The sequence below is a fragment of the Hemiscyllium ocellatum genome, assembly GCF_020745735.1.
Source record: "Hemiscyllium ocellatum isolate sHemOce1 chromosome 27 unlocalized genomic scaffold, sHemOce1.pat.X.cur. SUPER_27_unloc_3, whole genome shotgun sequence".
NCBI classification, from domain to species: domain Eukaryota; kingdom Metazoa; phylum Chordata; class Chondrichthyes; order Orectolobiformes; family Hemiscylliidae; genus Hemiscyllium; species Hemiscyllium ocellatum.
This window is the reverse complement of record NW_026867498.1, coordinates 668,727-682,301: the sequence shown is the minus strand read 5'-3', so window position 1 is coordinate 682,301 and position 13,575 is coordinate 668,727. Positions and strand designations below refer to the sequence as shown.

Genomic DNA, 13,575 nt, shown 5'->3' with positions numbered 1-13,575 from the left:
TTGGAGGATTTGTTCTGTTTGGAGGCTAGGGCTGTTTTCCCTGGAGCGTTGGAGACTAAGGAGTAACCTTATAGAGGTTTATAAAATTATGAAGGGCATGAATAGGATAAATAGCCAAGGTCTTTTCCCAGGAGGGGGTGGGTCCAGAACTAGAGGGCATAGGTTTAGGGTGAGGGGGGAAAGATACAGAAGAGATCTGAGGAGCAACCTTTTCACACCGAGGGTGGTACATGTTTGGAATGAGCTGTCGGAGGTGGAAGTTAGTACAATTGCAATATTTAAAAGGCATCTGGATGGGTATATGAATGGGAAGGATTTTGAGGGATGTGGGCCAGGTGCTGACAGGTGGGACCAGATTGTTGGTCCCACCATGGATGAGTTGGACCAAAGGGTCTGTTTCTATGTTGTATGACTCTGGAACCATTCTGTACTGGTCTTAAACCATGTTCTAGCCTTCCCCCACAAACATCCACTTCTTTGTTCAAAAATCAGATGAACTCAGCCTTGAATATACTCAATGACACCCTAACTGCAGGAAGACATCCCACTTGTGAACTCAATTCCTCTTGCTAATATAACGCTTGCCTTGCTGATTGCTTCCTACATCTGTCTGACAACTGGCAGTGACTGGAGTAGGAGGACACTGAGGCATCTTTGCCCATCCACACATCAGTCTAGATGAAGGGCTCGTGCCCAAAACGTCAACACTCCTGCTCCTAAGATGCTGCCTAACCTACCGTGCTTTTCCAGTACCACAATGTTTGAGCCTGATCTCCAGCATCTGCAGTTCTCACTTTCTCCACATTCAAATACATCTCCATTTAAACAATGCACCTCCTTTCTGTTTTTCTTTGCCACAGCCAAAGCTATAATTTCATATCGTGGTCCTGTGTTTGCCAATTGTGGTCCTCTCTATATCGGGGAGAGCGAGCGCAAACTTGGGGAACGGTTCACTGAGCATCACAGCTGGGTCCACAGAGCCGACCAGACCTCCCAGTCACCACCCATTACAATTCCCTTTTCTGACATGACCATCTTTGGCCTCCTCCATTGCCACAACGAACCTAACTGCAAATTGAAGGGACCACACCTCATCTTCCAGGCAGCCTACAGCCTGAAGGACTCAACGTTGAGTTTTCCAATTTCAAAAAAACCTCCCTCCTTGTTCTTTGCCAGCAACCACATGCATTCCTCCCATTGACCAACCAGGTCGTAGCCTCTACCTGTCTTGACCTATCTCCACTTCACTCCCACCCCCTTTATGTGCAGTTTCTCCAGCCAGCCCCAGCCCCAGCCCCGAGGAAGGGTTACACCTGAAACGTCGACTTCTCCACCTCCTGTCTATTTGGCAAATTGAGACACAGACCTGGACCAGCGTTTCCAGAGTCTGTCCCCTTCCGGATTCACTCTCTTTTCTTTCAGTTGCTGCAAGTCAACAACTGAACCCCAGAATGAAAAAGATATGGAATGGGAGCAAAATAGTGCCGTACTCTCAGATCTGGGACAGAGGAAGGAATGTGCAGTCTGGGTAAAGCTCTATCTTTATTCAGAGAGAGAGGATCAGGAGCTGCAGCTTGAGAAGCTCATGGTCCGACTTCCGCATTCAGACAATGGGCTGACTCTGATTGACAGAAGGACCAGGCTCCTTCCGGTCCTCCAAGGTTGCCTCTTGGTCCATCAAAAGAAGGTTTCGCGCCTTTTTTGCGTCCAGCGATGAGCATGCTCAGTGTCTTGCTGACACTGGTAAGCATGCGCACTGCGTTGCTGACACTGGCAAACATGCGCAGTATGCTCTATGGGGATGTTGGTGTTCCTGACCGATTTTAAGTGTCCAAATGCCAACGGGGGAAAAAAGATAGAGCCACAATTTTTTTTTCCGGCGTCTCGATATTTGATTTCTTTTGCATTTTGTCTGGTTGCTCAACTTTTGTATGTCGTCTCCCCTTGTTGTGGGGGCAAGGCACCGAGACCAGAACTGGAGGGCATAGGTTTAGGGTGAGAGGGGAAAGATTTCTGAGGGTCCGAAGGGGCAATCCTTTCGCACAGAGGGGGTATGTGTATGGAATGAACTGTCAGATTACGTGGAGGGGGCTGGTACAATTACATCATCTGGATGGGGATATGAATAGGAAAGATTCAGAGGGATAAGAGGCGACATGCTGGCATCTGGTCGGCATAGACTGAAGGGTTTGTTTCTGTGCTCTACAGCTCTGTGACTCTATTTTTAGATAGTATGGAAAATAAAGAGCATGAAAGCATGGGAAGTGTTAGAGCATGGAGACCATTTCCAGTTCATAGAGTCATAGAGAGATGTACAGCATGGAAACACACCCTTCGGTCCAACCCGTCCATGCCGACCAGATATCCCAACCCAATCTAGTCTCACTTGCCAGCACCCAGCCCATATCCCTCCAAACCCTTCGTATTCATATACCCATCCAAATGCCTCTTAAATGTTGCAATTGTACCAGCCTCCACCACTTCCTCTGGCAGCTCATTCCATACATGTACCACCCTCTGCATGAAAATGTTGCCCCTTAGGTCTCTTTAATATTTTTCCCCTCTCACCCTAAACCTATGCCCTCTAGTTCTGGACTCCCCAGGGAAAAGACTTTGCCTATTTATCCTATCCATGCCCCTCATAATTTTGTAAACCTCTATAAGGTCACCCCCCCGCCACAAGTCTCTGACGCACCAGGGAATCAGCCCCAGCCTGTCCATATAGCTCAAATTCTCCAACACTGGCAACATCCTTGTAAATCTTTTCCGAACCCTTTCACATTTCACAACATCTTTCCGATAGGAAGGAGACCGGAATTGCATGCAATATTCCAACAGTGGCCTAACCAATGTCCTGTACAACCGCAACATGACCTCCCAACTACTGTACTCAATACTCTGACCAATAAAGGAAAGCATACCAAACGTCTTCTTCACTATCTTATCTACCTGTGACTCCACTTTCAAGAAGCTATGAACCTGCACTCCAAGGTCTCTTTGTTCAGCTACACTCCCTAGGACCTCACCATCAAGTGTATAAGTCCTGCTAAGATTTGCTTTCCCAAAATGCAGCACCTCGCATTTATCTGAATTAAACTCCATCTGCCACTTCTCAGCCCATTGGCCCACCTGGTTCAGATCCTGTTGTAATCTGAGGTAACTCTCTTCGCTGTCCACTACAGTTGCAAAGGATAGTGGAACACTCTTACACCAATTAGCAGAGTAAGGTTGAGGCTGAAAGGTCACTATGGCAAGATGAGATAACACAGTTAGTAAAGTTAGCCTCATCTGCTAAGTATCATTATTGGGACAATAAATATTTGGGACATGACATTAAATATCTAATTGTTAGTGAGTAGAGTCAGCCTGCTTGAAACTACTGACAATAAATATCTAATCATGACATTAGGAAAATATTAAGTAGGGTCTAGAATGAAAGACCGTTGTTGCAAAAGCTGACATTAAATCTCTAACCGAGACATTGGAATAACATGAAGTAGAATGTACAACTAAAGAGATAATGGGAACTAACATCACTGGCTTATTGTGTAGCTAGGCTGAGGTACGTTGATAAATATAGTTGGACATGCTGATAAGCTAACACAAACATGATTAAAAAAAAGATATTTTAGAACCACAGACCCTGAGGTTTGTGGGCATTCGAGAATCTGCTTTTCGAGTGTCACGGTCTTTTTGTTTGCAAATAAACGACCTACATCTTGAAGAACTCTCTGCGTCTCCTGGTCCTTCTCTACATTTTATCCACGACAACAGTCAGAACCAATTTCATGGTACGAGGAGAAAAAGACTCGGGGGGGAGGGGGGGGGCGGCAAAGGGTGGGGTGAGAGAAAGACTGGGGGGGACAGAGGGTGGGGTGAGAGAAAGATGGGGGGACAGAGGGTGGGGTGAGAGAAAGACGGGGGGCAAAGGGTGGAGTGAGAGAAAGACGGGGGGGACAGAGGGTGGGGTGAGAGAAAGACTGGGGGTGCTGGACAGAGGGTGGAGTGAGAGAAAGACTGGGGGGGCTGGACAGAGGGTGGAGTGAGAGAAAGACTGGGGGGGCTGGACAGAGGGTGGGGTGATTTTTAACTTCGTACACCCCAGTCCAACACCGGCATCTCCAAATCGGGGACGTAGTTCTTTGAAAGTTGCATCATTGCTGGACAGGGTGGTGAAGGAGGCGTTTGGCACACTTGCCTTCATTGTTCACACCGTTCAGTGTAGGAGTTGGGACATCACATTGAGGTTGTACAGGATATTGGTGAGACCACGTGTAGAGTACTGAGTCCACTTCTAGTCGCCCTATCGACGACCACAAGTTGACTGGTGACCTTATTTCGATTTATAAAGTCATGGGGCGTGTAGGAAAGGTAAATATCACAGGGGGGAAGAAAGGGTGGATCTCCCCTTTTTTTACTTCTCTTGGCACTTGGACACAAATTCTGTCAGGAACAGCAGCATCACCAGAGAGCATACTGCGCGTGCTCCTCGCCGCACGCATCGCGACTTTCTTTTGGTGGGCCAATCGGAAGCCCTGGAGGACCGGAAGGATATAGGTCCTCCTGCCAATCAGAGCCTTCCTGTTGTCTGAATGCAGAAGCTGGAACACGAGCTTCGGAAGGTGCTGCTCCTCTCTCTGAATGAAGATTGAGTTTGTTCCAGACTGCAACCTCCTTACTCCGCCAGTACACCGCTCTCTTCTCCTTTTTCATTTTTTTCCATTCTGGGCTTCAATTTTTGACTTGCACCAACCGAACGGAAAGGGAAATGAATCCACGAAGTGGACAGAATCCGGAAAAGGTTTTCATAAACAGAGAGTGGTTCATGTATGGAATGAATATCCAGAGGAAGTGGTGGATGCACGTACAGATGCAACCTTTAAAAGACATTTGGATAAGTACATGAATCGGGAAGGTGCGGGGGGATATGTGCCAAACATTGGCAAGTGGCACTGAAACATAGTCAGCATGGAATAGTAGGGCTGAAGGGTCCGTTTCTGTGCTGTCTAACTAACTGTTCTGTCGTGGTCTTAAAACTTTCTTGCCTTCCACTTCAAACGTGGTTATTGTACCTGCATCCAACACATAAACCACTGTCAACAAAAAAAATCACCTGATCCACACAACATAAAAACCCACACTCTGATCAAAAAACAGATGAACTCAGCCTTGGATATATTCAATGACCCCCTAACTGCAGGATGACATCCCCTCTGCTAATCCCAGTTCATCTTCCAAATATACCACTTGCCTTGCTGATTGCTTGTGCATCTGTCTGATGACTGGTGGAGAAGGACGCTGAGGTCCCTTTGTACATCCCTGCATCATTCCTGATGAAGGGCTCGGGCCTGAAATGTCGACTCTCCCACTCCTCCGATACTGCCTGTTCTGCTGTGCTTTTTCAGCCCCACACTTTTAGACTCTGATTCCAGCATCTGCAGGTCTCACTTTCTGCACATCGGACACTGAGGGTTAACCTTTATAAGGGGCAAGGTCTTTCCCCAGGGTAGGAGAGTCCAGAACTAAAGTGGCATAGATTTTAGGTGAGTGGGGAAAGGGACATGAGGGACAACATTTTCACACAGAGGGTGGTGCATGTATGGAACGAACTGCCAGAGGAAGTGGTGGAGGCTGGAACAGGTACAACATTTAAAACCCATCTTGATGGGTACATGAATAGGAAGAGATTAGAGGGATAAATGGGCAAATGAGACAAGGTTAATTTAGGATATTTGGTCAGCATGGACGTGTTTGGTTGGAGGGTCTGTTTCTGTGCTGTTATCCGGGAATTGTCTCTGGTGAATGCAGAAGTGTGGTTGGACTTTCAGAGCAGCTTTCCAAGATGGGTTGCCCTTACTGGGAGCAAAAGAAGTTACAATGAAGTATTTCGTTTGTGAGACAGCAACTGAGTGAGTGAGTACATCTGGGAGTTTGGTGGAAACTGGGAATTTATTGCACTGTGGGGATGAAGCCCTACCCTACCCAGGATGAGACCAGGCCTTGAGTTGAGGAGAGTAGATTTAGGACAGAGATGAGGAGGAACTGCTTTTCCCAGAGAGTAGTCAATCTGTGGAATTCCCTGCCCAAGGAAGCAGTAGAGGCATCTTCATTAAGAATATTCAAAACACAGTTGGATGGGTATTTGCATGGTATGGGAATTAAGGGTAGTTGGGACAATGCAGGGAGGAGGAGGATCTCAGATGACGCATATATCAGCCATGATCATAATGAACGGTGGAGCAGATTCGATGGGCCAAATGGCCAACTACTACTTCTTTTACTATGAAACTCTAACCCTGCATTTCCCCTGGCTACCCCATCTAACCTTCACATGCCTGTACATTATGGACAATTTAGCATGGCCAATCCAAATCAAGGCCGGTGAGCAATATAGTGATGTGGAAAATGAACATCAGAGAACGATAGAAAGGGACAAGGTGAGTAAATGTACCAGCAATCAAAACCGGATTCTGAAGATCACAAAACTTGAAACTAAAAACGATGTTTCTGAATGTGTGGTGCATTGTAACAAAATTGACTGCACTCATTGAAGAGAATAATTATGATCTGAGACTCCTTACAGAGGCATGGCTTCAGGATGACAAGGATTGGATCCTGAATATCAAGGTGATAGTCAAATGGGAAGCGAGGTGAAGGTAGACGCTTGGCGCTGCTCATCAAAGCACTGATCACAGGGAAGTCTAGTGTTAGCTTGGATTCAGGTCCTGATTTGTCTGTCCTCTGATGTCCCTGTACCCACAGAGTAAGATATTGGTCTGTTCTGCTCTGCTGGATTTCTGCTCAAGCTTTGACCCCCACCCCTACACCTTCTGGAACAATAAAACATTCGGTCAATTAAGACCCAAGCCACAATCCCCAGCCTGTCAACCATCCAGACACACAGTGTAGTCCTAGCTGGGATTTATGATTTATAACAGCTATGATTTATAACAATATTTACGCCAGCAGAATTAAAGCATCTGTTATCAAGTAGACATCGGGATATACAGCACGCAATAGACTTTACTCTGTCTCATTCACACACATAAACACGTACATCCATGGGGGTGAATTTGTATTTGCAGAATTATATTTGCAGATACATTCTATTTTTCTCAAAAAATGCACAACCTGCAGGCTGTTCAATCAGTTTGACCTATACTGATACCTTCAGGGATTTCTGAACTTGGACAGCAAGGACACTTTGTTCCTCAGCACTCTGTAGGGATCTACTATTTATTACTTCCTTCCTTCTCTTATTAAATTTCGCAGAATGCCTGGAGATTAAATTCCATAGTTCTGCCCCATTTACTAGCTGATAGATATCAGAGTGTAGCCAGAGACCATCCTCCTCCCTAGGAACAATACAACCTTTCCAGCGTTTATTCCTGGACAGAGGAGGCAGTGTTTTCTCCAGCTGACCAGTGTGTTTGTTAGCATGTCCAACTATATTAATCAAAAGTTCCTCACGCTAGCTACACAATAAACCAGTGATGTTAGTTCCCATTATCTCTTTATTTGTGACCTCACAGTTTTTTCCTACATTCTACTTAATGTTATTCTAATGTCACAGTTGGAGATTTAATGTCAGCTTTTGCAACAACGGTCTTGCATTCCAGACCCTACTTAATATTTTCCTAATGTCATGATTAGATATTTATTATCAATAGTCTCAAGCAGACTGACTCTACTCATTATTAATTAGATATTTGATGTCATGTCCCAAATATTTATTGTCCCCGTCCTGTCAATCATATTTAGCAGGTGAGGCTAACTTTACTGACTGTTATCTCATCTTGCCATAGTGACCTTTCAGCCTCAACCTTACTCTGCTAATTGGTGTAAGAGCTTTCCACTATCCTTTGCAACAAATTGGCAGTAGTCTCCATGCTCTAACCCTTCCCATGCTTTCATGCTCTTTATTTTCCATACTATCTAAAGATAGACTCAGAGTTGTAGAGCGCAGAAACAGACCCTGCGGTCCACGCTGACCAGATGTCCTAATTACTCTAGTGATCCATTTGGCAGCATGTCGCCCCTTACCCCTCTGAATCTTTCCTATCCATATCCGCATTCATTCCATACACCCTCTGTGCGAAAGGATTGCCCCTTCGGACCCTCAGAAATCTTTCCCGTCTCACCCTAAACCTATGCCCTCCAGTTCTCCAACAACAAGGGGAAAAGACATACAAAAATTCAGGGCTGGGGCTGGGTGCAGAAGCTGCAGAGAAAAGGGGGTGGGGGTGAAGTGGGAAAAGGTCAAGACAGTTAGAGGGTACGACCTGGTTGGTCAATAGGAGGAATGAATCTTGTTGGTGGCAGGGAGGAGGGCGGGGATGGGAATGGAGTCAGGGAATGGAGAGGGAGGTTTTTTGAAATTGGAAAACTCAACGTTGAGTCCTTCGGGCTGCAGGCTGCCCGGAAGATGAGGTGTTGTCCCTCCAATTTGCGGTTAGATTCGTTGTGGCAATGGAGGAGGCCAAAGATGGTCATGTCAGAAAGGGGGTGGGAAGGAAATTGGAATGGGTGGTTACTGAGAGGTCTGGTCGCCCTCTGCGGGCACAGCTGCGATGTTCAGCGAATCGTTCCCCAAGTTTGCACTCGCTCTCCGATATAGAGAAGACCACAATGGCAAATGCAGTACCACAATATGAAGTCATAGCCTTGGCTGTGGAAAAAAAACGCAGAAAGGAAGTGCATTGTTTAAATGGAGATGTATTTGAATGTGGAGAAAGTGAGAACTGCAGATGCTGGAGATCAGGGTCAAACATTGTGGTACTGGAAGAGCACGGGAGGTTAGGCAGCATCCGAGGAGCAGGAGAGTTAACATTTTGGACATGAGCCCTTTATCAGGAATGATGTGTGGATGGACAAAGAGGCCTCAGCATCCTTCTACACCAGTCACTGTCATTTGTCAGACAGGTGTAGCAAGCAATCAGCAAGGCAAGTGGTATATTAGCAAGAGGAGAAAGTGAGGACTGCAGATGCTGGAGATCAGAGCCGAAAATGTGTTGCTGGAAAAGCGCAGCAGGTCAGGCAGCATCCAAGGATCAGGAGAATCCACGTTTCGGGCATGAGCCCTTCTTCAGGAATGAGGAAAGTGTGCCAAGCAGGCTAAGATAAAAGGAAGGGAGGAGGGACTTGGGGGAGGGACGTTGGAAATGCGATAGGTGGAAGGATGTTAAGGTGAAGCTGATAGGCCGGAGTGGGAGCGGGGGTGAGGGTGGAGAGGTCAGGAAGAAGATTGCAGGTTGGGCAGGTGGTGCTGAGTTCGAGGGTTGGGACTGAGACAAGGTGGGGGGAGGGAAAATGAGAAAACTGGGGCTCAAGGGCGGAGGAGCGGGAAGTGGTCCAACTAGTCATGGAGATGTACAGCTTAGAAATAGACCCTTCGGTTCAACCTGTTCATGCCAACCAGATATCCCAACCCAATCTCATCCCAACTGCCAGCATTTGGCCCATATCCCTTCAAACCCTTCCTGTTCATACACCTGTCCAGATGTCTTTTAAATGTTGCAATTGTACTGGCCTCCACCATTTCCTCTGGCAGCTCATTCCATACACGTAATACCCTCTGTGTGAAAAGGTTTCACCTCAGATCTCATTTGTATCTTTTCCCCTCACTCTAAACATATGCCCTCTAGTTCTGGACTCATTTCCCCCCAACCCCCTCCCCTGGAGAAGGCTTTGTCTATTTATCCTATCCATGCCCTTCATGATTTTATAGGTTACTCCTTAGCCTCCAACGCTGAGGGGAAACAGCCCTCGCCTCCCTATAGATCACATCCTCCAACCCTGGCAACATCCTTGTACATTTTTTCTGAACACTTTGAAGTTTCCCAACATCTTACCGATACTAAGGAAACCAGAATTGCACACAATATTCCAAATGTGGCCTAACCAATGTCCTGTACAGCCACAACATAACTTCCCAAATCCTATACTCAGAGGATTGGGGAAGTTTTCAAAACCTACAAAAGACAACTGGGAAAGAATGGAGGGACAAACTGAACCTTTGAGGGTCAGCTTGGAGGCATCAAGGTCTCAGGACAGGGGGTGGGGATGACCCCAGCTATGGGCCACATACCAGCAAATGGGACTAGATTGATTTAGGATATCTGGTCAGTACAGGCGTGTTGGACAGAAGGGTCTGTTTCTGTGCTGTACATCTCTATGACTCTGGCTTTCCACTAACTTTTGCCACGTTAATAGGTTCACTTTCTCTCTAATGTCAGCGTTAATGCCTTGACGTCTCATTTTGCTCCCACCTTCCTGGGGACATTAACCATCTTGTGTCTGGTCCTTGCTCAAGAAGCTGAGAGGCAGGTTCACCCTGAATTGACACACTTTTTTTTTGCTTCCCAAAATCAGACCTGCTCACTCTCAGCAGGATCCCAGTGTTGGGAAAGATATTAACTTTCAGGTGGAGGTATCCAAAATTCAGAGAGATGTCAGTCTTGACATTTTTGCTTTTTCTGTCCCTGTAAGATCCTGAATCAGCACCTTCAGGGGAATTAGTTAGAGCGGAGTGAGAACAGAGGGGGAGGGAGAGTGGGATGGTGCTTTCAATTTTGTGGAATAACAAAAGAAAAGAATTGCTTGTTCAGAATTTCTACCCTGCACTGACAGTGATGACTTTTGTAATCTATTCTGACAGAATTTTTGAAGATTTGAAGAGGGAAGTTTTAAAATCAACAGATGAAGGGCTTATAACCGAAACATTGACCCTCCTGCTCCTCGGATGCTGCCTGACTCCGCTGTGACTTTCCAGCGCCACATTTTTCGACTGACTCTCCAGCATCTCCGGTCCTCACTTTGATGTCAATGTCTAACAGTCACTCAGTCCACTGGGGCCAGCAAAGATTTTCGCCGTGATTTCTGAGAGAGGAATCAAAGCTTTTTGATTCCTGTCTGAGTATGTTTTCAGCATCAGTGGGACTGGACGAGAGACCCCACTGTTGCAGCGCACTGTGTGTGGAGCCTGAAACAGTTATACGGCCTGGGAAGGGGATTTCACGGCAGGGAGGGGCTCTACACGTGTTTGTGTGCAGCTGAAGCTTTGGCCATGGAGAAACCCGAGGAATCCCGCCCTGTGGAGAAACCGTGGAAGTGTGGGGACTGTGGGAAAGGCTTCCGTTTCCTGTCTGCCCTGGAGATTCATCGGCGCGGTCACACCGGGGAGAGGCCATTCCCCTGCACCGACTACGGGAAGGCCTTCAGATATTCCTCCCACCTGCTGGCCCACCAGCAGGACCACACGGGGGAAAGGCCCTTCAGCTGCCCCGAGTGCGGGAAGGCCTTCGTGTTTTTCTCTGCCCTGTTGGCCCACCAGCGGGTCCACACAGGAGAGAGGCCGTTCAACTGCCCAGAGTGCGGGAAGGCTTTTACCAACAACACCAACCTGCAGAGGCACCAGCGGATCCACACAGGGGAAAGGCCATTCAGCTGCCCTGATTGTGGGAAGGCCTTCAGCGATTCCTCCGCCCTGCTGATCCACCAGCGGGTCCACATGGGGCAGAGGCCCTTCAGCTGCCCCGAGTGTGGGAAGGGCTTCAGCACATCCTCCACCTTGCTGAAGCACCAGCGGGTCCACAACGAGGAGAGGCCGTACATCTGCTCTCAGTGCGGGAAGGCCTTCAGCACATCCTCCACCCTGCTGACCCACCAGCGGGTCCACACCGAGGAGAGGCCGTACATCTGCTCTCAGTGCGGGAAGGCCTTTACCCGGTCCTCCACCCTGATGAGCCACCAGCATGTCCACACCGGGGAGAGGCCATTCACCTGCTCTCAGTGTGGGAAGGGCTTCACCTACTCCTCCACCCTGCTGAGCCACCAGCGGATCCACACCGGGGAGAAGCCGTACATCTGCTCTCAGTGCGGGAAGGGTTTCACCCGCCCCTCCCACCTGCGGAGCCACCAGCGAGTTCACGTGCCATCGCAGGGGGATTGAAGGAGTGACGGCCGAGTCCCATTATCGATTGGAATATCAACCCGGTTCCGGGGACTCCCGGGTTCGAATCCCGCCACGACAGATGGCAGAATTGGTATTCGGTCAGAAATGTGGAATTCGGAATCTAAAGATGAGACCGCTTCAGGGAGGGGGTGGTAGGGGGAGAAAGCCCCCATCTGATTCCCTCACTCCCTTGTTAGGGAAGGGAACCGCCATTGTGGGAAAGGATACACTCAAGTCGTTCCAGCTGCATCCTTTACCTGGTCTTGCCTACACGTGACTCCAGACCCACAGCAGTCTGGTTGACTCTACACTGCCCCTTCCTGGTAAAGGAGCGGGGAGAAACTTAACTGGAGACAGGGTATGGGTTGAAATTGCTGAGTGAGGCAATACTTCCTCTGGGTTACGGCTGTACCAAGGATCCAATTTCAAAGGGACAGCTTGGTGCTGACCAATAGTAAAGACAGTGAGGTGGGGGGCGTGGGGGGAACAGGGGAGGAGTGGTGTGTGCACTTTCACCTTGAGCTGTTCAAAAAGCAACTACTTTTTCTCTGCCTCTTTGCTGGGAGGATCTGAAGCTGTAACAAAGTTGGGTTGCAATAAAGGTTACCTGAACTTACCACCGGGCTCAGACTCTCATTGAAAGCTTTGAGCTCCAAGAGGTTTTTGTTTTAAAGCTGCTCATTTCTTTCAGCCTCCTGCACTAAGTTTAGAACATAGAACAATCCAGCGCAGAACAGGCCCTTCGGCCCTCGATGTTGTGCTGACCTGTGAACTATTCTCAGCTCGTTCCCCTACACTATCCCAAAATCATCCATGCACTTATCTAAGGAATGTTTAAATCTCCCTAATGTGGCTGAGTTGACTACCTTAGCAGGTAGGGCATTCCACGCCCTTACCACTCTCTGTGTAAAGACCTTGCCTCTGACATCTGTCTTAAAGCTGACACCCCTCAATTTGTAGTTATGCCCCCTCATACAAGCTAACGTTATCACCCTAGGAAAAAGTCTTTCTCTGTCTACCCTATCACATCCTCTGATCATCTTTTATGTCTCTATCAAATCCCCCCTTAACCGCCTTCTTTCCAATGAGAAAATACCCAAGTCTCTCAGCTCGAAATGTCGACTCTCTTGCCCCTTGGATGCTGCCTGACCTGCTGCGCTTTTCCAGCAACACATTTTCAGCTCATCAATATATAAGCCTCATGGAACAGCGTCATAAGACACAGAACTTATATCAAAAGATCAGTGTCATGCAACTGATAGAATATATTGAACAAACTTAGATAGTCTTCATCTCTTAGAATGGGTGCAGGCTTTGGTTCATTAATATGTAACAATGTTCTTGAGATGACATAAGGTTTCATAAAACAAAGATATCTCCGCTCAGACAATGCATTAAAGGTGTGAGATTTGAGTCTGTCAGTATTCCAACCTAGAATCAGACCGGTTCTGTTTCCAAAGTCGGAATTTGTAAAATATTACATGGATTGACTGCCTGCAGATTGTGTGCTTTTTGAACAAAATTGAATGTATCTGCAAATATAATTCTGCCAATACAATTTCACCCCAAAGAGTAGTGTGTGTGTGTACATGAGAGAATGAGAGCGTGTGCATGTGAGTTTG

At 47.4% G+C, this 13,575-nt stretch overlaps 1 pseudogene; it reads left to right on the top strand.

Annotated features, from left to right (window-relative positions):
- The window catches only part of LOC132807998 (zinc finger protein 208-like), a 216,732-nt pseudogene that overhangs the window by 114,217 nt on the left and 88,940 nt on the right, over positions 1-13,575 (top strand).